This window comes from Pseudonaja textilis, chromosome 1 (genome assembly GCF_049901715.1).
Source record: "Pseudonaja textilis isolate UNSWEBS1 chromosome 1, rPseTex1.2, whole genome shotgun sequence".
NCBI classification, from domain to species: Eukaryota; Metazoa; Chordata; class Lepidosauria; order Squamata; family Elapidae; genus Pseudonaja; species Pseudonaja textilis.
The window spans coordinates 146,371,871-146,395,418 of NC_141990.1; positions in this window are offsets into that span (position 1 = coordinate 146,371,871).

The following is a 23,548-nucleotide window of genomic DNA, read 5'->3' on the forward strand; positions in this document are numbered from 1 at the left end:
AACAAGTTACCTGATAGAAAACCCCACCGGGCTTAATCTGGCCCTAAGTCACTAGAAAAATGCCATTGCATTAGAAAATGGTTTTCAACTATCAAGTATTTCCAAGAAAGTAACCCATTGCTTTTTATGCCTTTCACTTAGACCCCCTTAAAAATGGAATTTTAAGAAATCTGTTTTAGTATTTATCCCTGGTTATCTTAGTCCAGTTTTTTGTTCCGAAGAAGCAAAAGTCTTATTCAACTGCCTCCAGGGACAATGACTGAAGTTGAGCATGTAACACATCCACCTTTCTTCTCTTGTTGCTCCTTGGCTGTATTATTAATTCACTTTTTAAAAGCATAGCAGAACAACAATCGATATATGTGAAGTGCAAAGGCAAACTTGCTGATGCAGCCATCTCATAATTCTCACATTGGGTGATGCTCCATTTCCCACTGACCTTTGAGATAACAATTCCTATTGGCTAGAATTAGATGGAAGGTTCTCTGGGGTTTCCCAGCCATGAATAATATATGGCATCTCCTAAGCTGAGCATAGCAGCATTCATTACAACGATCAATGGCAGCATTCATAAACCATGAGCCTATGATCTTCCTGATCTACAGCAGTGATCCTCTTTCCAGCATTTACTGAATTTCTAAACGGATTTATTCTGAGGACATTAGCACATGCTCACTATGTCTTTCTAAAAGCGCTCTCTTTTCTCTGTGATTTATTTCCTGGCCAGTGCATAATTCCTGACTCATTTGCGCTCAGCTTGGAAAAAAGTAGGTGACAACCCAATGAATTGCAGTTAACAGGCAACACATGAGCTGATGCTAATCAGTGTTAGAGCTTCTGACCTGGTCCATAAATACACATTCGTTGATTGTTCATGCAGTCCAAGAAAAACATGTAATTGTAAATGTCTATGGAGATACTTAGTCATCCAGGTCATGGTTGCCCCAAAGGTGCTTTTTCAAAAGCCAATTAGACTTTCCTCGAAGATGTTTCACTTTTCACCCAAGAAGCTTCTTCAGTTCTCCACCATTCAATCAGAACTTGTCTTGGATGAGAAGCAAAACATCTTCAAGGAAAAACATTGCCGCATTTCTGTATCTGTACTTTCTGTATATTTACATAAGAGGAAAATAGAAATTCTTGATGGTCATAGTTACTGAATTCCTGTATGCACCACTGTTAAATTCAGCTTTTTATGGGGAAGAACTAATAATAATTACTTATCAATAAAGATGGTTAGGATGTTGGGTGATATTGTGACAAGAAGTGACAATGACTGCTCATGTTCTGTGATGTTTTCATAAGGCATGAATAACATAAACTAACATAAATGTACTCCTCCTTAATATATATGTGGATTAAATATCACCACTTCAAGCAGAATTCCAGCCATCTATGCTCAACAATAGACAGTTCTGCTTTTTGATGATCTATTTTCTCTTTAACTCATGTTGGCTTTAGAAGAAGTCTTTGAGCCCTATCTTACTGTGTGGAGGAGAAACCACTAGTAAATTACTCTGAAACCAGACATGTTTTTTTCTAAGGATCTCATACACTGTAAGCTTCGATGGCAGATAAACAATAAAATTGTTAAGGTCATACTGGATTTCTTCCATGAGCAGAGAAGTACATAACTGTTGGATAAAACTCTTTAAAGCCAATTCATCTCCCGGATATTAAATGGCTCTCAGATATGTACACCTAATAACTTAAGCACCATTCAGTCCAGATTCTAACATTCCTTCTTTCATGTACATAGCTGCATTCCAAATGTAGGAATCTAGGATGATGATCCCATTGGACTCAAGTGTCTATGGAGATTTTCAGTTATCCAGGTCATGGCTGTCACAAAGGTGCTTTTCCCAAAAGCAACTAGACGTTCTTTGTTTTTCCTTGAAGACGTTTTACTTCTCATCCAAAAAGCTTCTCCTGAACTGAAGAAGTTTCTTGGATGAGAAGCAAAATGTCTTCAAAGAAAAACAAAGCAAATCCAGTTAACTTTTAGAAAAGCACCTTGGACATTGGACACAAGAACCTCCATAATGTTGGCTCTACTTTTCAGCTTAAATTATTCCTTTTAAGATTCTCTAACTGGCCATTTTTCTTCTTCCTAGAAACTAGAATCTGGTGTGATTGTATTGGGGTAGCTTGTTGTCTCAAGCTCTGCGGGCCATACTGTAAGTGAGTAAGATCTAAAGACACAAGTTGTCAGTAGGTCTTCAGTATTAGCCATCCAAGAAGATCAAGGTTATCTTTAGTTTCTTGCTTTTCAGTTTACCCAAGATCCAGCTGTAGCGTATTGTTTACACATATGTTTCATTATTTGTGGGAGAGGTTGTTACTTGTTAATAGATATTTAGATTTTTCTTCTTATTTTTATATTGTGCTTTGTTTTTAAGCACTATGAACCATTGTAAGATGGGTGGCCATCCAAATCAGTGAAACAAATAGGTACATCTACTGGCAGGATATAAATTGGAAACACTTCACAATAGTAAATTACTTATACAGTATTATCTGTCCAACATATGGTAGACCTCTCTCTGTAGCTCTCTTGTCCTCCACGATATTGGAAGGAAGGTATGTATCCTAATGCCCCATCTACAGAGTGATTTTGTTCCTGCCAATGTGTCTTCTATAGCAATTTGCTTCTTATTCTCATAATTCTGCTTGCAATCAGAAATTCTACCTATTCCAAGGATGACTTTGTTTGCTTATCAGGCAAGAAAGTTAACATCTCCAAAACACTTGCAAAATTACTTGCAGCTGCTTTATGCTGAGAGCTATTATTTCCATTTTAGAATTTATGATCAAGTTAAAAACTATGCTTGTTTATATGCTTTTTATTGCATGTGACTAGTCACTGATTGCAATAAAGTTATGCACACAATTAAACTTTAAATGCTTTTTTGCATGTAAGAAGTCAAGCAAGGAAACTTACTGAAAAAAACCTCATAGTATAATTAAGTTCACAATCTCATAGCTACATAAATAGGAATAGCACAATTTTATTTTATTTTCATGTTCATTTATAAATCGTTATGTCTCACATCTATGATTAAGGGAGAATATTTACAGAGATATAGGAATTGTGTTATATTGTTGTGTTATAGAAAGATACAGGAGTTGTGTATGCAAAATAAAGTTATACACACAGTTAAGCATTGAATGCCTTTGCACGTAAGTAGTCAAGCAAGGGAATTTATTGGGGGAAAAACTTCATAGTATAATAAAATCCATAATCTCACAGCTGCATAAATAAGAGATAGCACAATTTAATTTAAATTTCATGTTCATTCATTCATTTTTTAATTGTTATGACTCATGTCTATGAAACAAAATGTTAAAAAGTTGTGATATTTATGTAGTTACTTACCAAGCACATCTAAATCATATTTAAGTAACCAAAATATATTTACAATCCTGCAGGCATGTCACTACTTTTGAGCACCCCTAATGGTTTGGAAATTGAAAGTTTAAAAATTCGACACGTCCTAAAATAAAGAGTTATCTGAAAAGATATAGGAGTGGAGAAAAAATAAAATAAAATACAGCCTGATCCAGGGAAGAATGACCAAAGAGGATGGAAGATTATATATGTTTATCACTTTGAGTTAATTATAAAAATAATAACGGCAGGATATGAATGAAATGAATGAATGTATGAATGAATGAATGAATGAATGTAGCAATTCTTAGTACTATGACATAGACTTGGTTTTAATCTCTCCTGCAAACAAGCACCAGCAAGAGGTCACAATGGTTGTTCTCTGCCCTGGACTGGACTACCTCATTCAGGCAAGCAGGATCATGATAGCCCCAGCTATGGACTCCTTCTTCAGGTAAGCAGCAGTAGTATAGAACATCACCATAGTTGTTTCTTACTTTCAGACTAAACATATCAGCAGGCCCATTTGAAGTAAATCTCTCTTGTTCACATCTGACAGAGGGAAATATTTGTAGATCAGGGTTGAAATGAGGGGTCTTAGGTGCTTTCTGAGCTTAGTTGTTTTCTTGCAGACATTTCATTACCCAAACTAGATAGCAATAGTAGTAGCACTTAAGACATATACCACTTCACAGTGCTTTACAGCCTTTTCTAAGCGGTTTACAGAGTCAGCATATTGCCCCCAACAACAATCTGGGTCCTCATTTTACCAGTGGTGAGATTCATTTTTTTTTACTACCAGTTCTGTGGGCGTGGCAGGGAAATGATACTGTAAAATCTCCAGTCAGAGGTGGTATTTGCTGGTTCTCTGAACTCCTCAAAATTTCCGCTACCGGTTCTCCAGAATGCCACCTCTGCATTTTACTACCTCAGAAGGATGAAAGGCAGAGTCAACCCTGAGCCTGGGGAGATTCAAGCTGCCAAATTGCAGGCAGCCGGCAGGCAGCAGAAGTAGCCTGCAGTACTGTACTCTAACCACTGCGCCACCATGGCTCTTCAGGTAACATCATCAATGCTGGTAGGGTTTGCTCTCAGTTTATATTCTAGTCGCTTGCCCTGTCATTATTAGGGAGGGTGGTCTTAGAAATTATTTGGTTGAGCTGTTTGCTATTAGTTTGTTTGGCAGTTCCTTGACTGAGGTACTGTTTAGCCACTTTACTTAGTTTGGGTAATGAAATGTCAGCAAGAAAACAACCAAGCTCAGAAAGCATCAGGTCATATCCATTCGAAATCCACTGAGAAACTGAGTGCACTTAAATATTTTTCAGTTCTTCATGTTTAGTTATGAAAAGTCCAGGCCTGCATTCTGCAGACTTCTGAGAGCTCCAGTGTTTGCTTTATCCTGTTTTAATACCCATTAAAATATGAATATGGATATTGACCTGGTCCTAGGGGTTAAGGCATCAGGCTAGAAATCTGTGAGGTCCAGTTCCACCTTAGACACAAAAGCTGGGCAATTCTGAACCAGACATTATCTCTCAGTCCAATTCACCTCACAGGGTTGCTGCTCTGGGGAAAATGGAAGGATGAAGAAGAACAGAATGACATAGATTCAAGGCCTTTAATTATTTATAAAAATAAAAAAGCAGGATGAATAAATCTTTTAGAAAAATCAACCAGTAAATAGGAGATTATGAAACCAATAAATCCTTTATCCAAAATTATCTACACCAATCTGACATCAACTGCCTCAAATTGATCCTCCTCCTCCTCCTCCTTGTGAGAGAATGTCCCTTCCCAGCTGTAATTTAAGCAGACTTTAGTTGAGGCTTGAGAATTGAAAGCATTAGTTAGGTTGCTAGTTAATTAGTTCGCGAGTGAGGTCAGTAGAACAACTGAGTTTCCTTCTTGAAGAAAGGAAGCAAAGAAGTGAGATGCTGGTAGTAAAGAAGCCTGTTCAAAATGGATCGAGCCTGTCGCAGCCATTTTCTCCTTTTCACACACTTTGGGGGCGGGGGGGGGACTTTGGAATGTCAGACTCGACATCAACAAGTTACTATCTTGTGGGAACCAAGATCATCCCAACAGGTGCTGGCCAGAGACTGGAAGTGGTTACCAAGGAGTCACCAGAACACCTAATTGTACAACATAACATGTGACAAGGAGGGAGGGAGTTGCCTAATCTTTAATTATACTGAAAGCAGGGGAAACAGCCAGAACAGTTCTTTGAGAAAGCTTAATGTCTCAGAGTAGCTGAATTGGTTGGGTTCATTACTTGGTACCTTGACAGAAGCATGGAAATGTTGTTACTTATCTCAGAAATGTTTCTTTAGTGAATAATGTAGATTTTCTTGAGCTGGAAAATTAGAACAGCAACTTAGCCTTGGAAACCCTGAAACAGAACAGCAGCTTCTTAGGCCCATATTGTTGCACTTACGCCTTCAGTTTGCAGTGAGCTTCTTCTCTCTGGAGATTAGCTTCAAGCATGGAGACAAAAGAAAGTCCACTTGAATTTGGTGGTTAGGAAAAGAAGGAATCCAAGAAGCAAAATTCACGAACAATCAACTTCTTCTCATTAGTAGTCATACTTCATAATTGATCAATGAATACAAAAGGGCTCTGAAATCTCTTCTTTATAAAATCTCAGTTGAAGCCTCTGTGATAATGTTCGTCAGCCATCTGTTGGCTCTACTGAATTAGATGCCTGCTGTTGAATTTATCCTGCTTGTGATTTAGCTTCATCAGGATTTTGTTTTGTTTTAGGCAGGTGAGATTGGGGTGGAAAAGATACTCATTTAAAGGTCAGAGCAGTCAAAATGATTTCTGTGACCTGCCATGACCAAGTGTTGCAAATACGGCTTCTGATCCCTATCGGCCACATTACCTTTCCCCAATGTGATGCCCTTCAAATATATTTGGACAGCAATTTCTAAAATTCCCATTCTGGCTGAGGAAATGTTGCAACCTTGGTCTTAATGCATTTAGGTACCCATTTTGGGGTAAGTTTCTCTCCACTAAAGAATGCAGTCTAAGCACTGAGATCTGTTGTATAAAAAATGTCTACCATTCAGTTCAAAACCACGAGACTGGGATTATTTCTGCAATTATCCATATTAGTGCACAGTTCAATGATGGTTTGAAGCCTACCATACTTTGTCTAGTTGTGTTCAACAGGAGTTTCTTCATGTTCCAAATACATAATTGGGCAAAGGGCAGGGTTATGTGTACTTGTCCCAAAGGAACCTGAAGATGAGTCTTCCATAATCATACAAAAGAGCTTTGCAAATATTACACTAGTGTACAATTGTGGAATGGCACCTAGGACAAAGGTTTTAGAGGCCAGGATGGGGTATGTGATCCACTGTTCTTCCTATATGTTTTCAAAAATATTTTTCAAGTATGTTTTTTTTTTCTTTTATGTATTATAAAATCATGGTCTGTTGCTTATTCACACCAATGGCTCCAGGCAGTTTATAAATATTCATTTGCAATGGCAATTGTTAGAACTTGGATAAAACTTAGAGTTTTGTTTTTTAAAAAACAAATTTTATTCAATTTTTCACATAAAAACAAAAATCTCTTTTTAGTGGACAACATATTTCTGGGTCATCACTTTTACATACAAATATGACAGCAATTATACATTCATATATGCATACAATTCTATTATTACCTTTTCCATTCCAAATTTTCAGTAAGGAGAGAACCAAACAAATTTATTCTAGCCTCTTTCATTAATCTCAATCGAAACATCTTTTTGTTTCATTTCAATTATTTCAAATATAATCCTTTAATATTTATTTTAAAAATAAAGATAAACAATATGTGTTTGAATAATAATAATAATAATAATAATAATAATAATAATAATAATAATAATAAAGGTTACCAATGTCTCTCCTTACTTTTAATAGTCTATATTAACATTAATTTAGTTGGTTCTTTAGTCTGTCATATTCCCTTTCCATTACACATTCTTTTTATAGATTCTAGATTAATACAAGTTTTAACACTAAAGAAAAAAAAACGAGTATAGGTTTCCCCCATTTTACTGCTTTGAGTGTGACACCTCAATGGTTGAAATATACCTTTATTCCCTCATCTTGATTCCCAATAAACCATTATTTTTAAGAAGTTACAATAATAATCATTACATCTTTTCATTTGGATTCCGCAGCATATTTCCCCCCTTAATTTTTAATAAGAGTTATCAGTATCTATATTACCCTATTTTCTAAATATTTTTAATTGCAGAAATATTCTGATTACCCCTTGTCACCCTGCAGAATCCCCTTTTTAATTCATCAAGCATTATCTCTGGAAAAAAAAATTCTTTTCAACATTTTACTATTTCCGTATTTCTTTATTTCATGCACCTGTTTCTTACTGCTTCTCCTCCCCCTCTTTTCCCCATATCTTTTCTCATTCCAGTTCATATCCCTCTCTTTCTTAATATCTTCCTTTCCCCTTTTCTGCTGGGTCTTTCTGCCTTTCCCGAATTCACAGGTATTCCCCTTTTTGATTGCCCTCATAAATCTCAACTTTTTAACCTTCCTTATTTCCCCACGTCTTTGTAGTGTTCTTTGTGTTAATTGTCTATTTAAGATGTCTTCTCCTTGAGTCGACTCCTCTTCCTCTGAAGCTCTTTCTTCTTGTTCTTCAATCACCATTTCCATTTTTTCTAACACAGAACAAAGTGATTCGCCTCTTTCCTGTAGGAATTCTCTCATATTTTTAAGTTCCATTTTTAATTCCCCAAGAGATATCATCATTACACACTCTTGTATTTTATGATTGTTAAAGTCCACAAAAAACACTTACTTTCCTTCTTTCTTCTTTCAATTTTCTAAAGTTCTCAGTTATTCCAGCCCAGGGTCTATACCAAAAACATCAATCAATCCCACAGTCAGTCTTTCCTTGCTTTTTTCTTTATTCTGGTTCTGCTTTCACTTTCTAAGATTCTTACTTTGTTTCAAGATTTCTTTAACGTTATATCCACACAAGTTCATTCAGAAACAGGATGCTTTCCCTTTTGTTTGAGCTCAAGTTTTTGTCAGAAGGTGGCACTCTCCTCTTCACCTTTTTCCCTATTTTTTTATTTAGGGTTTTTCGAACCTTAATATTCCAGCACAGTCCAGTCTTCAATTTGTAAATATTATTATTATTATTATTATTATTATTATTATTATTATTATTATTATTATTATTATTATTATTATTATTATTATTTGACAATCTTAAGTCCAGCTTTATTTTATGCCTGTTTATTGCCAAAATATTTTTGAGTCCAATTTAGTTAAATCTTTAGTTCCGGCTTCTTCCTTTCCCGATTCAAAGCCCCAAGTAGTTGTCAAAAATATTTTCTTATTTTTTTTTCCTGTGCCTTTGTAATTTCGCCACTCACTTTTCTTTTCTTAAAAATTCCATGTTACCTTAATCCCAGGGTACTTTTGTTTAGTTGTATCGCCCAGTTGTCCCGGTTCAGATGTTATCCACCTCTTTCTTCCCTCCTGCACAAATCATAGTCCAGCTGAGTCCTCCTCTTCAGGGTGGCCATTTTAAACCACCTCTGCAGTCATCTTCAGGGGGAAAAAGACCAAGCCCAAGAGGGGAGATGCGGCTCCCCTTAACCTGGCTTGCGGCTTCCCCTTACTCCACCACCCCTCCAAGGCAGCTTCAGCCCCTAATTGTGATGATTGGGGCTCTCCAATGAAAGAGCACAGACTATAGCTGCAGGTAGTCGCGATCTACGGTCTGTCAGCGAGGAAGCTCAACCCAGAAGTCCCAAAACTTCGAGTTTTAAATCCCTGGATAAAGAGTGCAATACCTGAATGGAATTTGTAACTTCACTAGTAGATGTCAAACATAATATACACAGGTCACTTCATTTTATATTTGCATATAAAATATGCATATCTGTATTTTTTCATTGGTATTATTACCAACTACATTCAGTGAATGTATTATATAAGAAAGTTCCCCGCTGAATGTTGAGAGTTTGCGCTGCATTCTTGGGTATTGTTTATTTTAACCGGACCTGTGTGTAATGTCTTGAAGAAAACATTTTGTCTTCTGAAGTGGAGTGGGAAATACGTTCTGCCATTCTGGTCAGTACATTTGCTGCTGGAAAAGTAGCTATTAGAATATATGGTTACTGAGTTTAGGAAAGGCTTGAATCAATATCCTGTATTATCATGTTGGATGTTCTTTACAATTCAAGGCAGACATAATGATAATGATCATAACCTTGGTTCAATACAAAAATAGCTAAAATATATTCATTGCATCATCCAGCCATCAGTATAAAAAGAGTAGAAAATCTGCTGGAAGGAGACAAAATATATTTATCTTAATTTCCTGTCATTTTAATATTTCAGCAACATATAGTTGGTTGAAGAAGATGGAGAATCAATTTGCTGAGTAACAGCCCATTGCCTGTTAGTTTAGATAGATTTTAAAAAATATATAAGAATTTAACCAAATTGGCAAAGAAAAATGTAGTAGCTTGAGATAAAATATTAAACTGTCAAGATAAAAAGTAGATATCTCCATTTTAAAATATCTGTATTAAATTTGTGTTGTTGCTATTGTTGTTGTTGATAAGGAATCAGTAGCCTATCAGATTCTTTTAGAAAGATGGTATAGTAACTCAAGCCAGTCATTAGTGCCCCATACTAATTCAGATCTATCCACTTGGCACAATGTTATTTCACATTTAATCAGAAAGAAATCTTTCTACATGTAATTATTCTACTTTATTCTGAATAAGATGTATAGGGCTAATGCTTGCCTACTGAGTTTAGTCAGACTTGATATCTGGACTACAAAAGTCCAGGTGGAATTAAAGAGAGTTCTGTTTGTCTTTGCTGCCATCCAGTTGTCTAGATTTTTCAACCCAGATTGTGTAACTCAAACCTTCGTGTCTAAGTAGGAAATCTAATTTCTGCAGCCCAGATGTGGTAGCCAAAACTTTAAGCTTCCCATAGAATCCACCAGTGCTGGATTACATTTGGTTCTGATTCACAGAGATTAAGGATGTGGTCATTCTCCTATATGCTTTAAATTTAAATTAATTTGAATATATATTAAGTAATCTAAATTAATATTTTTATTAATCTAAATTAATAAATGTACTTATTAACCTGTTATAAGTAAATGTAAGAAGTAACAAATGGAAACTTATCAAAAAGAGATCCAACCTAGAACCAAGGAGAAATTTCCTAAGGGTAAGAACAATTCACTAGTGCCTTCTGAGGTTATGGGAGCTTCATCACTGGAGGCTTTTAAGAAGAGATAGGACAGCAATTTTTCCAGAATGCCATAAGGCCTTCCGCTTGGGTAGGAAATTGGACTTGGACCACCAAGATCCCTTCCATTTCTGTTATTCTGTTATACTCTTATTCCTTCCTTTAACAATAAAAACTAACCCAGGAAGGGTTCAGGTTTGTGCAGGTGTGCTTGTGGGGAGAATAGCATGGACAAATGTGATAATGCCAGAATCAGCTGCATTGGTTGAAATAGGAACGTTACCTGGGCTGCCAGAAGCTCTCATTTGCTAGAATTCAAATACATACCAGGACCTTCCATTGCAGCTGAAATGCCACTGATTATATAGATCTATACCTTCAGTGCTTGCAGAGGTGGTTTTCAGCAGGTTCTGACCAGTTCTGGAGAATCAGTAGGGGAAATTTTGAGCAGTTCGGAGAACCGGCAAATACCACCTCTGACTGGAGATTTTACAGTATCCTTCCCCTGCCAGGCCCACCAAGCCACGCCCACAGAACCGGTAGTCAAAAAAAATTGAATCCCACCACTGAGTGCTTGGAGCCTTGGAATTAGAATGGGGGAAAGAGTGAAAGCTCCTGTTTGCACTTCATGATAAATTAACATTTTTACAGCAACAAAAAGTTTTCAGAGGGTTTCTTAGGCTCATCTGAGGGTTTGGGTTGTTGTTATTTTTAAAAGCAACATTGTTCTTAAATGCTTTATTATGCACTGCCAGGCTCATTAGCTTCATTTTTGTTGCTTAACATCTCCTCTGTAAGTCTGGCTCAGAACTAATGGATATGTGCACAAAGCAGGCTCTGCCTCATTTAATTGCTTCCTGCCTGTCATTTTTGCCCTCTGTATTGATGGCTTGTTCCCTGTCACGCTTTTGTACTTGCATTCCCCTCTAGCTGGTTGGTGTAATTAGAAAGAGACATATTCCCTCGCCTAGCAGGTATGCATTTGCTCATAAATAAGTCAAGCAACGTTCTTCAAAGCTGGGAATAAGCTCAGCATGTTTCTGACTCAATCCACGTTAACTCCAGCCTGAGCTCAACCTACCCCCGTTCGTTCCCACTTCTCTGGCTGTTGTGACTGCCTGGCAAGGCTGCAGGAAGAAAGATTAATGGAAACTCTTATCTTCAGAATTTCTGACTTTCTGTATCCTTCCTGCGGTTGGGCGTATTAAGTTTTCCTTTTGCCCCTGGATTCCCATCAGCTTTGTGTCTTTTGTTGTTCAGTCTTGGCTTGAGTCAACCCTACTCTTTTTTCATCCACCAGCAAGGCCTCCTGGTTCACTCTTTCCGTCTCATGAGTGACCAAAAAGAGGCTAAAAATGGGTAGCACATGGGAAAAATTACGCCCCTGTCTCTCCCTTACCTTCATTGCATCCTCCATTCTTCAATCTTCCTTTGGCTCCTTAGAGATCTCTCAACAGTGACATTGCAAGTTTGGTGCACGTAAGAGGAGAGGGTTCAGACAAGAACTGTACTTGTCTTCACTGCGTTTGTTCTAGATTATCTGCTTCTCACCTGCTTCATTCTTTTCTTATTCACTTCCTTCGTAAAGCGCCTCCTTTAGTTCTCCTGTTCCTGACTGCTCTGATCTAGATCCTCAATTTTTATTTATAGCAAGCACTGTAGCTGCTTTTTTGGTCATTCACAGAGCTCCCATTAGCTTCACCCTATGTCACGAATGAAGGCAAATATACATATCCCAGGATAATGTTGCAGGATCCAATATGGGTCGGTCACTAGAACAGAGGTTTTGTCTTCCGCGCTTTCGGATATGCTGGAGCCCTTCTTCAGGGACTTTCATTTTAGCCAGAGATGAGCTCCAGCAGGAGTCTGAAAATTCAGAAAACGAAACCCCTGGTTCCAGTGACCGACCCAGATTGTATCCTTCATCTCTTGTGCTCATCAACCCGCCAACTGTATGTCCTTGTTACCACTAGCAGCTGGAAAACAGCAAAGATCACATAGAAAGGGTTAATGTAAATCTTCTTATGCTCCAGATGGCTCTTTCCCTTCGGTTCATAGGCCTGAGAAATAGTTCCTAGGCAATTACTGGGGAAAGATAAATGATGTTTCTTTCCTCCCTAAAATTTCTGAAGAAGCATGGACGTGCATTTGGCATGGCCAAGCAGCCTACCAGTGTCACCATCTGGGAATCCTCGGAAGCCAGTGTAGATGCTCAGTTGTTAAAATGTGGGCCGTATCTAATCTATATCCGACTTCCAAATAAAACAGCTCAGCCTTTGCTTTTCTTTAAGCACAGACTGCTATGTTTTCCCATTCAATTAGAGGCTTCGGTTATAGATTCTAAGCTGCTAGACAAATTATGAATTATTCCTTCCCAATAGCAGTTTAAAAAGTTTGTGAATATTTGATGGCTTCATAGATGATCAATAGCTAGTGCTGATGGCTGATTGCCAGGTTTTTTTGTTTATTACATATGATCTATTCTCATGCAACATTTATTGTTCAAACAGTATCTCAATATTCCTAGCATTAATATACTGTAATTACCAGCTGGATGCCATAAGAATGCTCTATGTTTAAATTACAACTTTTATTGCACAGTGGGTGTTTCTGATATTTATATTAAAACTACATGCTATGTATAAGTGCATAATTTGAAACCACCTATTGATGTTCACATTTAGCAGAGTCTAGGAAATTTCCTTCGTGATGTCACTTTCCTTGCTTATGTACCAAAGTCCTAATAAAATTCCAATAGACCAATAAATAAAATAATAATAATAATAATAATAATCAGATTTTGTTGCACAGTGTACAGTTAATGCAGCACATAGCTGAAACCCCAGCTTGTGCAGTTAAGTGAAGTTGTAATGCCGTTTAAAACTCATATGGAAATTAACTATAAATGGAAACAAAGATTTTAGGGTACCCAGGGAACAGAGTTGGTATTCAGCAGGTTCTGACAGGTTCTGGGGAACAGGTAGCGGTAATTTTGAATAGTTCGGAGAACTGGCAAATACACCCTCTGACTGGGCCCGCCCCTTCTGTTCTCTGCCTCCCATTGAGTCCCCGCTGATTGGCTGGGTCTTCTTTTGTTGCCCTGCACAGGAGAACGGAGCTGGAAAGCAGGTTATTGGGGTGGGGAGGGAATGGAGATTTTGCAGTATATCCTTCCCCTGGAGTTGGGTGGAAATAGGGATGTTACAGGATCCTTTCCCTGCCAAGTCCAGCAAGCCACATCCACAGAACCAGTAGTAAAAAAAAATGAATCCCACCACGGCCAGGCAGGAATTCTGGTTATAGAGCATTGTTACAAACATGTATGTGTCCTAAAGAACAGCCAGAGTGCTATCACAGCACAAAGGCTCCTTATTAAAAATAAAGGTGAGAGAAACCACAGCTGTATTTTTAGAAGGCATAAAAGTGCTAATGATACAACATCTGGGGGGGGAAGTTTAAAGGCTTGATACAGCAAATGATTCTGCAGCGCTATATCAGGCAGTGGGAAATGGACACATTGGGCTGAGGGTATGTTAGTCACCTAAGAACGTAGCCGAGATGCCTTTGACTGAAGATGAGACAATGCAGAATCCCATTACCTATCAAAGTTAGTATAAATTTATTCCAAAGGGAAGCAGGTTGATTTTAGCCCCGTGATTCTGGCAGGGATTTATAACCAGGATTTATGGCGTTTGTCTGCTTCTGATTATCGTTATGAAGAAATATCCCATAGCCAATATGAAGGTCTTTTTTACGTTGTGCTTTATGGATACTGATTTTTCAAGCTGTGTATAAAATGATGATAAATGCATTTGACACGTTCAACTCATTTAAAAGACACACATTCCTGAGTTTAAGAAATGCAGAACTATTCCTTTTCCCAATAATTTTTATTAGTTCACAAACTAAGAAAAATGTACAAAGAAAAAAAAGCACAGAGGGAAAATATAACCAAAGATCTGTTCGTTTTGTATTTCATATTTTGTCTATTAACTAATCAGCAAAGCTCCATTAAGAATTATCAGAAATAATAATTATATCTTTCAAACTTTAAAAAAATCAATTTCAAATTCCTTTGGTTTATATTATATCATTTTCTCTAAAAATACAAATAAAAATCTCTTTTCTGCCTATCTTAATTATATAAATTTGTCATTCACACTTAATCAAGAAAACACCCATTAAACTACTAAAAACAACATTGAAAATATTGATACTTAATATTCATATAATGTTATGCAAATCATTCCAGACATTCTTCTAACTAAATTGAACCAGCTAGCGGTATCTGAACATACTTGTAAGTGGATCATAAGCTTCCTAGCAGACAGAAAGCAGCAGGTGAAGTTAGGCAGAATCACATCCGATACCTGTACAATCAGCACAGGGGCCCCCCAAGGCTGTGTGCTGTCTCCTCTTCTCCCTATATACCAATGACTGCATCTCAAAGAATCCATCTGTTAAAATACTGAAGTTTGCTGATGACACAACAGTGATGGGTCTCATTCGAGACAACGATGAATCTGCATACAGATTCTGTTATTTTATTCTATTCTATTCTATTCTATTTCATTTGCTCTTTGTCTCCTTTCAGAAACTTGTAAATTTAACACTTGTTATCAATTTTAACATTATAGCTTGTCACTTTCTCAAAAAATACAACAAAATATGTCTTATCTATAAACAAATCCCATTTAAACCTAGTTAAAAACACCATATACAGTATATTTTAACCTTGATTACATAACCCAACTGTCTGTCTGTCTGTCTGTCTGTCTGTCTATCATGTATCTATCCATCCATCACATATACAAGTCAATGTTTATTCAAGGAATGTCCCCAAAACGTATTTCTTTTCATCTCTCTTAGTCTTTTCTCAGGAATTCCTTTATAAGTGTAACACATCTCTTTTGTAAGTCCAAAATATCAAAATTACCAAGTTACTCTTCTGAATGGATTTCTAACATTTAACAGTTCCTATCAATTTTAACATTATAGCTTATCACTTTCTCAAAAAAACACAATAGATATGTCTTATCTATAAACAAATCCTATTTATATCTAGTTTAAAACACCATATGCACTATATTTTAACCTTGATCAAATAAGCCAACTCTATATCTATCAATCTATATCTATCTATCTATCTATCTATCTATCTATCTATCTATCTATCTATCTATCTATCTCTTTCTATCTATCATAATATAGAGAAAGATTAAAGAGATGGAAGAAATACATTACTTGAAAAACATCATTGTATATATATGGATGGATATATGGATATATGGATGGATGGATATATATATATATATATATATATATATATATATATATATATATATATATATATATATATATATATATATATATATATATATTATCATCCATCCATCCATCCATCCATCCATCCATCCATCCATCCATCCATCCTATATACAAGCCTTGATGTTTATTCAAGTAATGTCCCCAAAAGTGATTTCTTTCCATCTCTTTTAATCTTTTCTCAGGAACTCCATAAGTATAACACATCTCTCTGGTTTGTTTGTTCATAGTTTTTCTTTAAGTTCTTAAATTCACATGAAATTTCTTTGGTTGAAGATTAAATGAGAATCACTTGGTATAAAGAAACCTGCCCTTCTGAAAGTTCTTAATATCCAAAAAATCAATCAACAAGCCAGTTCCAGAAGTGATTAAGAAAGGAAGTGGGTGAACTTAGTGTTGTTTTGAAGACACCAAACTTCAGGTTAGGCAAGATTACTTTCTCCTGACTTCCAGAGTTCTGAAACCACTGGAAACCATTATTTTATGGTCTCCTCATCAGGAGTACTGCACTTATGAGCAATCTTGTCTGTTGTTCAATCTGGAGAGGAGGTTTTGGGGGAGCTGATCCGTCCACCAGCTTCTCTTTCTGCTTGGCCGATGGATGTGTACTCTGCTGAGGTGTCCTCAGTTCACCCTCACTTGTCAGGAAGTCAAAATGCAGAACTATTTCTTTATTGTCTTTCCAAAAAAAGAAACCCATTCTAATCATAGAAATTCTGTTGCAGTTGAAAGTTTAAGCCTCTAGTTCTTTGTACCTAAGTCTCAATGAGTTAGAGAATTCTGAATATTTTGTTCAGAGGATTATTCAGTCATTGCAGTATTTTTATTTGTATTTATGTATCTATTTATCAAGTTTACAGGCTGCCCATCTCAATCTCAGGATGACTCTGTGTGGTATCATGGATAATGTGTTGGATTAGGCCTGGGTTCATATCCTCATTGAAATCAGAACAGAAATGAAATGGCATATCTTTCCAACTACAAACACATACAGACACAAGGACACCTCCAGATACATAAACACAGATACTCTTTCATAAAAGCTCCTTCTTAATTTTCTTAAAAAGTAGTGTTTTAATTAATTGATGGGGATATTATTTAGGTTACCCAATTTTACAGTAGAAAATTAATGTATTCCTTGCATGGTAAGATCATTCTTCCTACACATTCCAAAATTCTTGTTGATAATTGGACGCTATGTCTGTCTATTTCCGTCAGATTGTAGTTCTCTACCAATAGTGTCATGCTGAATGATTTTAGGCATGTTTACATTTTTCATAATATTGTGTGTACCTGAATGAATCATTGGCCCAGGAAAAGTATTAGTACTGGCCGATGCACAGGAACTAAGCATATCGGCATGTACAAAACTGTCCAAATACATAAGAAAGAAATTCTGGAGACACAGAAATGGAAACCCAGAAATATTCACTGGCCAAACTAAGTGAAAGATAAAGTGAACATAAACGGAGGGCACTGGTAAGAGAGAGTTGGGAAACTCTCAGAAAACCAGTGGACAGCATCTGGGTAAAAATAATTGGAGGGAAAACCTGCACTGCCAAAGGAAGAAAGAATGTGAATGATGCCGTCATGAAACAAATTTCAGAAACAAGAATGAATACTAATAGAAGAATGGCATCTCCTTTATATTCCTGAATTGCTTGTTAACCATGTCCTGTTTCAGAAGAGAGAGGGTGGAAGGAGGGGATCTGACTATCTCTTCTCTGACTGATCCAGTAAAATAGGTCAATGGGATTAAAGTAAGAGGAATCACACCATGTTGGAGGTCTCATAATCCTACAAAAAGAAAAGGTAAATATGATCAATCATATAACTGGGATTTCTGGAAAAAGGGATTTTAACAAACTAATACCAAAGGAATTCTAGGCTGAATGCTGACAGAAAAAAGACATATTTAAATTTCAGGGAATCGTCTGAAATATTTGAAACTAGAATGAGTCCTGTGAAAAAAAAACCCAGCCCCTTTCTCCTGTTTCAACTGAATACACACAATTTGTGGAGGACTGTATAGTGATAATTTTCAAATACCGGTTGCAGCCAGAAGCGTTTCAGTTGCTATGTCTTTGCAACCGTGCAGGAGACCACTTGGCTACGTCTCCACAAATGACAATCCCGTGTTAGACCATGATTGAAGGTGAATTATTAATGGAAAAATGTGAGCTGCCCCGAAAGATCCTTTGCTTACAGAGCAACGTTTATCGGGCCCTTTTAAATAAATAGAAAATCAATTAACAACCTGTCATAATGATTGTAAACAAGGATCTTTTGTCAAAGTTCTCCTGAGGAAGAGCCGTAAACTTCATTAGCGGACACAATAGCACTTCTTTCTTCTTTCCCAGGAGAACCAGTTTGTCACTATGTCAGGGTGGAGAAACATTTGAAGTTCTCCAGAAGACATGTGAAATCTGTCATCGCCTTGGACGGAATTGCCATTTTTTCAGCGCTGGAAAAGTGGAGGGCTGTGGAATTTCTTACCCCAGTTACTGAAAATGCCTGATTTTTTTCCTCTCCCAATTATGTGGTAGGTGCATTTTGATTTCATTGGTAGGCAAAGAAAAAAGTGAGATGTGGAAGCATAAATTTTACTAGCTTACATTGTAATGACTCACAAAAGCATAGGCTACTTTCAATCAATTTTCCTGACTTGTGTAGTTTATTTTGTCATTTATTTTTTTGTTAAGCTACTTATTACTGTGGTGTGATTACTATTTTAAACCAATTCCCTTCAACATGATCTCTGCTGGCCGGGGAAGTTGGGTGGAAATCTTCCCTGTTTTCATGTAGCATCTGTGTATATATTAATCAGTTTTACAAATCATTAAAAATAAAAGTTAATACATGACAATAATAATCTTTTACCACCATTTCATATTTTTCTGTGCAATGTGTCTGAACTGCAATCTTTTATATGTACCTTTCTGCACAAATTCCCTTTGAATTTATAAAATAAGTGCATCTTCCTTATACTATATTTTATCTGACCCAAGGACCTATTTTATCTGAGTCCTAATAGATTTTTTTAAAAAAACTAATCTTCCTAATGGTGTGCTGTTTATCAACTTTCTTAGCTGAGACAGCAATGATCAGTAATATCTTCCCTTCATTGGCAGCTTTGATGCCATCATCAAGTTAAGTTTGTTAGATCCCGATATTTCATTTTGCAGAAGGTAAAGTGTTCAGTATCTTCTCCTTTAAACTGAAATAATCTGAAATCTACAAGTCTAACCTGGGATAAAATTCCCAGGCTCTATTTGATGTACAGCAGTGTTGGCGAACCTTTTAGGCACCGAGTGCCGAAACAAGAGCATGCGCAGGGGGGAGCCCTGGAAACCCGAAGAGCAGCTCCCCGGCACGCATGTGTGTGCCAGGAAGCTGAGCTTCTGGTTTCTGGCACGTGCATGTGTGCCGGCCACCTGGTCTTCTGGTTTTTTTAGCACATCCATGTGCGAAGACCAGCTGGCTGGCGCGTGCATATGCGCATGTGCACCGGGGAGCTGCTCTTCCGGTTTCTGGTGCTCCCACATGCGTGAAGACAAGCTGGTCAGTGCGCGTGCGCATGCACTTCTGGAACTGGAAGAGCAACAGGCAACGGCTGGCGTGCCCAGAGAGATGGCTCTGTGTGCCACTTCCGGCATGCGTGCCATAGGTTCACCATCACAGATGTAGAGTTTTGATGGCTCGGGAGAATGAAGAAACTGTTCCCATGACAAATAGTGATTTCATCACCCTTTCTACAACATTTCATCACCATTTCTACAATATTCTTGCCTCCATAAACAAAAAGAGCTTTGACACATGCAAGTAGCAGAATGGACTAACTTCAGCCTAGCCCATAAACAACGTAATAATAACAAAAATATTCTTCTTTGGCTTTTTATGGTTTATGGCTTCTTCCAGCGCACACATAAATTGCATGTTTTGGCATTTGGTAGGCTACCTATAAATCTCAAGAAACAGAAGAACACTATTTTTGCAATTTCATAACCTGAAAACTCAATATTAATAGCTGGGAAACTTTCCAGTTGAGTCAACAACTCCAGGTGTAATGTGAAAACCAGCAAGATCATTCCTAATAATAGTATTATGACTTGGTTCTAAAATTACCTAACGACAGTTTCTGCACAGACCCTGGAGCTGTGTCCCTTTGGGCTATCAAAAGGCAGGGCCTGTTCCAATCATTTTTGAGAAATGAAAGCTTTCCTTGGCTAAGGAAAAAACTCTGGCTAGCTTTTACATGTCAAAGACTTCATAATTCTTTCTCAACATTTAACTTGCTTGTCTTTTCAATAGTTTGCAAATCTATGGAAATGATTTATTTTTAATTACACTGGGTTCATGGCACATAATTCCTTAACCAGAGTCGAAGAGTTGACAAGCAAGACTGTGGGCACATCCACATAGCGGGTTTTAATGTGCTGTCCCCCAGCTCTTAAAACGTCACAAAAATTTGCTGGCATAATTTGATTTGACCACATAGCTACTCTCTACTCTGCTTTAGAAATAAGACCAGTGACAGAGTAGCCTTAATAGGATATTGCAGAATAGATTCAGGTGCAGCAATTGGCGTCAATTTAAAATCTATCCTTTTATGCTAAAACGCTTTCTCACTAAAATAAGAGATGCTCATATGATAGAATGACTGAAGCAGAATTCAAATCAAAATTATCTTCTAAACGCTGTTTCTTTTCGTTGGCAACATGCCCATTTCATCAGTGTGTTTAGTCTTGGTCTGACTGGTTTTGACTGGTACTAGAATGATGTTTAGTCTGCCTTCTTTAAAAAGAAATGATGGAAGTCATCATCCAGCATCATACAGTAATGTGGATCCAAAATGATTCAAAAAATGTACCTCCAGGGTAAATTATGGCCAGACTACATCCTCTAAAAGTGTCATATTCCATTCCCCAAAGGATTGCAGTCAGTTTAATTGCAATCAGCAATTGCAGTCTGCCAATCAATTGACGTCAGCACATATTGTACTGTATATTGGTTAGCTACTGTAAACTGTTGGTTTGGGCCTCCTTAGACAATATTAAATAGATCAACTAATGTCTTCCTGCAGCACAGTTGTGGCTGAAGCACAGCTCAAAGGCAAACCTTTCCAGAAATATTCTTATGAGATGAAATGCAATAACAGTTAATAAGTTCAGCCGGCTAACACTTATGGGGAAAATAGTAGCTTCTCCTAAAAGAGGATTTTTTTTTTAAACAGGTTCAGCAGAGTCTCAAGGTTATTGCAAGTGCAACAAGCCTTAATTTTTTTAAAACGAAAATCTTTCAACAAAGAAGAAGGGGGTTAAAGAGAAAAGCCAGTGAAAACGAAATACGCTCTAGGTTTATATAAGGATAATTAACTTTCTGTTAACTTCCTCTTCCTCCAAGCATGATGTTAGGATGGGAGTTGAGCTGTAATGATGATTGGTTTGGCACCTGGTGGGAAGAGCATTTGTTTTAAACTATATTTTTATGAATCATGGTGGGCCACATAGTCAACATATGGCTGGCCATATAAGTCCTGCAGATAAGTAAATAAATGATTGGAATCTCTCAGAAGAAGCGGCACTGGTTGATTATAAGCCTACATATGACCAATCCATTTCTCTTCATGTCCAATTTATTTTAGTGTATTACAGTTATAAAACATCCCAGGTTTTCGTTATGTTGGATGGATTGTGATATTCTTTTAGAGCATAATTGAAAAAAAGAGCAGCTAGAATGTACACATAATTACCTGACAGTTTGCCTATCACCCTGGCTAAAAGACTTCACTCATTAATTTAAAAGTAGATGATTATACAATTTAGAAAAGCCTTCAGCTTTTTGTCTCTATTGATCGGCATTAGTACTTAGGAGTTTAAAGCAAGATGTTTCCCCACAAGAATTAGCTGGAGATGTGATGTTAAGAAATGAATCCAGCATCTTCTTGTCTGCAGAATCTTTGCACTTTTTCCCAACAAAATGTTTTGTCCCATGTTGAATTTAATTTTCATGAATGAAATGAAATGAATTAATTAATTTTCATTTAATGAAAGGGTGGCACGATGGCTCCATGGTTAAGATGCTGGGCTTGTCAAGCGGACCCCCCCCCTGCCCCGTGACGCCCCTTTTTACCTCAGGGAAGCCTCCTAGGCGAAGCAGTAAGACAGCGAGGGGGATCCTGGCACAGCTCATCATTGGAACAGCTAATCGTCGGGAAGGGGGAAAAAAGAAATACTTTAAGGGGTGACTGGGCAGGGGAGAATGCAGTCAGCGATGTCGGGCATGTGCGTGATGTCGGGCATGCATAATAAGGACTACTGGGCAGGGAGGGGAGGGGTGGGGTGGGCGGATAAAGGTGGGGCCAGCCAGGGGCACAATTTGTTGGTTTTCTGAACTGTGCAGAATCATAACAACCATTTCTATAGAACCGGTCCGAACTGGTAGAAACCCACCCCTGCTTGAAACAAAGATGAATACCACCCCCCTGTAGCTCCCAATGACTAGCAGAGTAAAATCTGCAGGGACTCTCCCTTTCTAATGAATAATTTTTCATCTGTTTTAAATGGCTTATTCATGCTTTCCTAAAATAAGAGCGAGGAAAACATATACAGAGAGACACTCTTATACACATTTGATAATTTGATGTAGAATAGAATAGAATAGAATAGAATAGAATAGAATAGAATAGAATAGAATAGAATAGAATAGAATAGAATACTTTATTGGCCACATGTGATTGGGCACACAAGGAATTTGTCTTGGTGTAAATGCTCTAGGTATACATAAAGAAAAGATACATTAGTCAAGAATCAAGAATCATAATGTACAACACTTAATGATGGTCATGTGATAGAGTAGAACCTAGAAATTTGAAGGTCTCTACTGTTGATACTGTGTTGTCTAGTATTGTAAGAGGTGGTAGTATGGGAGGGTTTCTTCTAAAGTCTACCACCATTTCTACAGTTTTGAGTGTGTTCAGTTCCAGATTGTTCCGGTTACACCACGAGGCAAGTTGTATAACCTCCTATCTGTATGCAGATTCATTGTTGTCTCGAATGAGACCAATCACTGTTGTGTCATCAGCAAACTTCACTATTTTAACCGATGGATCGTTTGAGATGCAGTCATTGATATATAGGGAGAAGAGGAGACAGCACACCGCCTTGGGGGGGCCCTGTGCTGATTGTACAGGTATCGGATGTGATTCTGCCTAACTTCACCTGCTGCTTCCTGTCTGTTAGGAAGCTTATGATCCACTTACAAGTGTGTTCAGGTACCGCTAGTTGGTTTAATTTAATTAGAAGTGTGTCTGGAATGATGGCACTGAATGCTGAACTGAAGTCTACAAAGAGGAACCTTGCATAGGTATTCAGAGATTCAAGGTGTTGTAGGATGTAATGCAGAGCCATGCTAACAGCATCATCTGTGGATGTAATGCATTGATGTAGTGCAGCATAAAATGAAATAGCTTTTTTTTTAAAAAAAGAGGAATTTTTGGTTGCTTTTGATATGTTTTTCATAATTTGCTGTTTTTTCATAATTTTCAAGACATTTTACCTCTGTTTTAACATCTACCAATGATTGATCT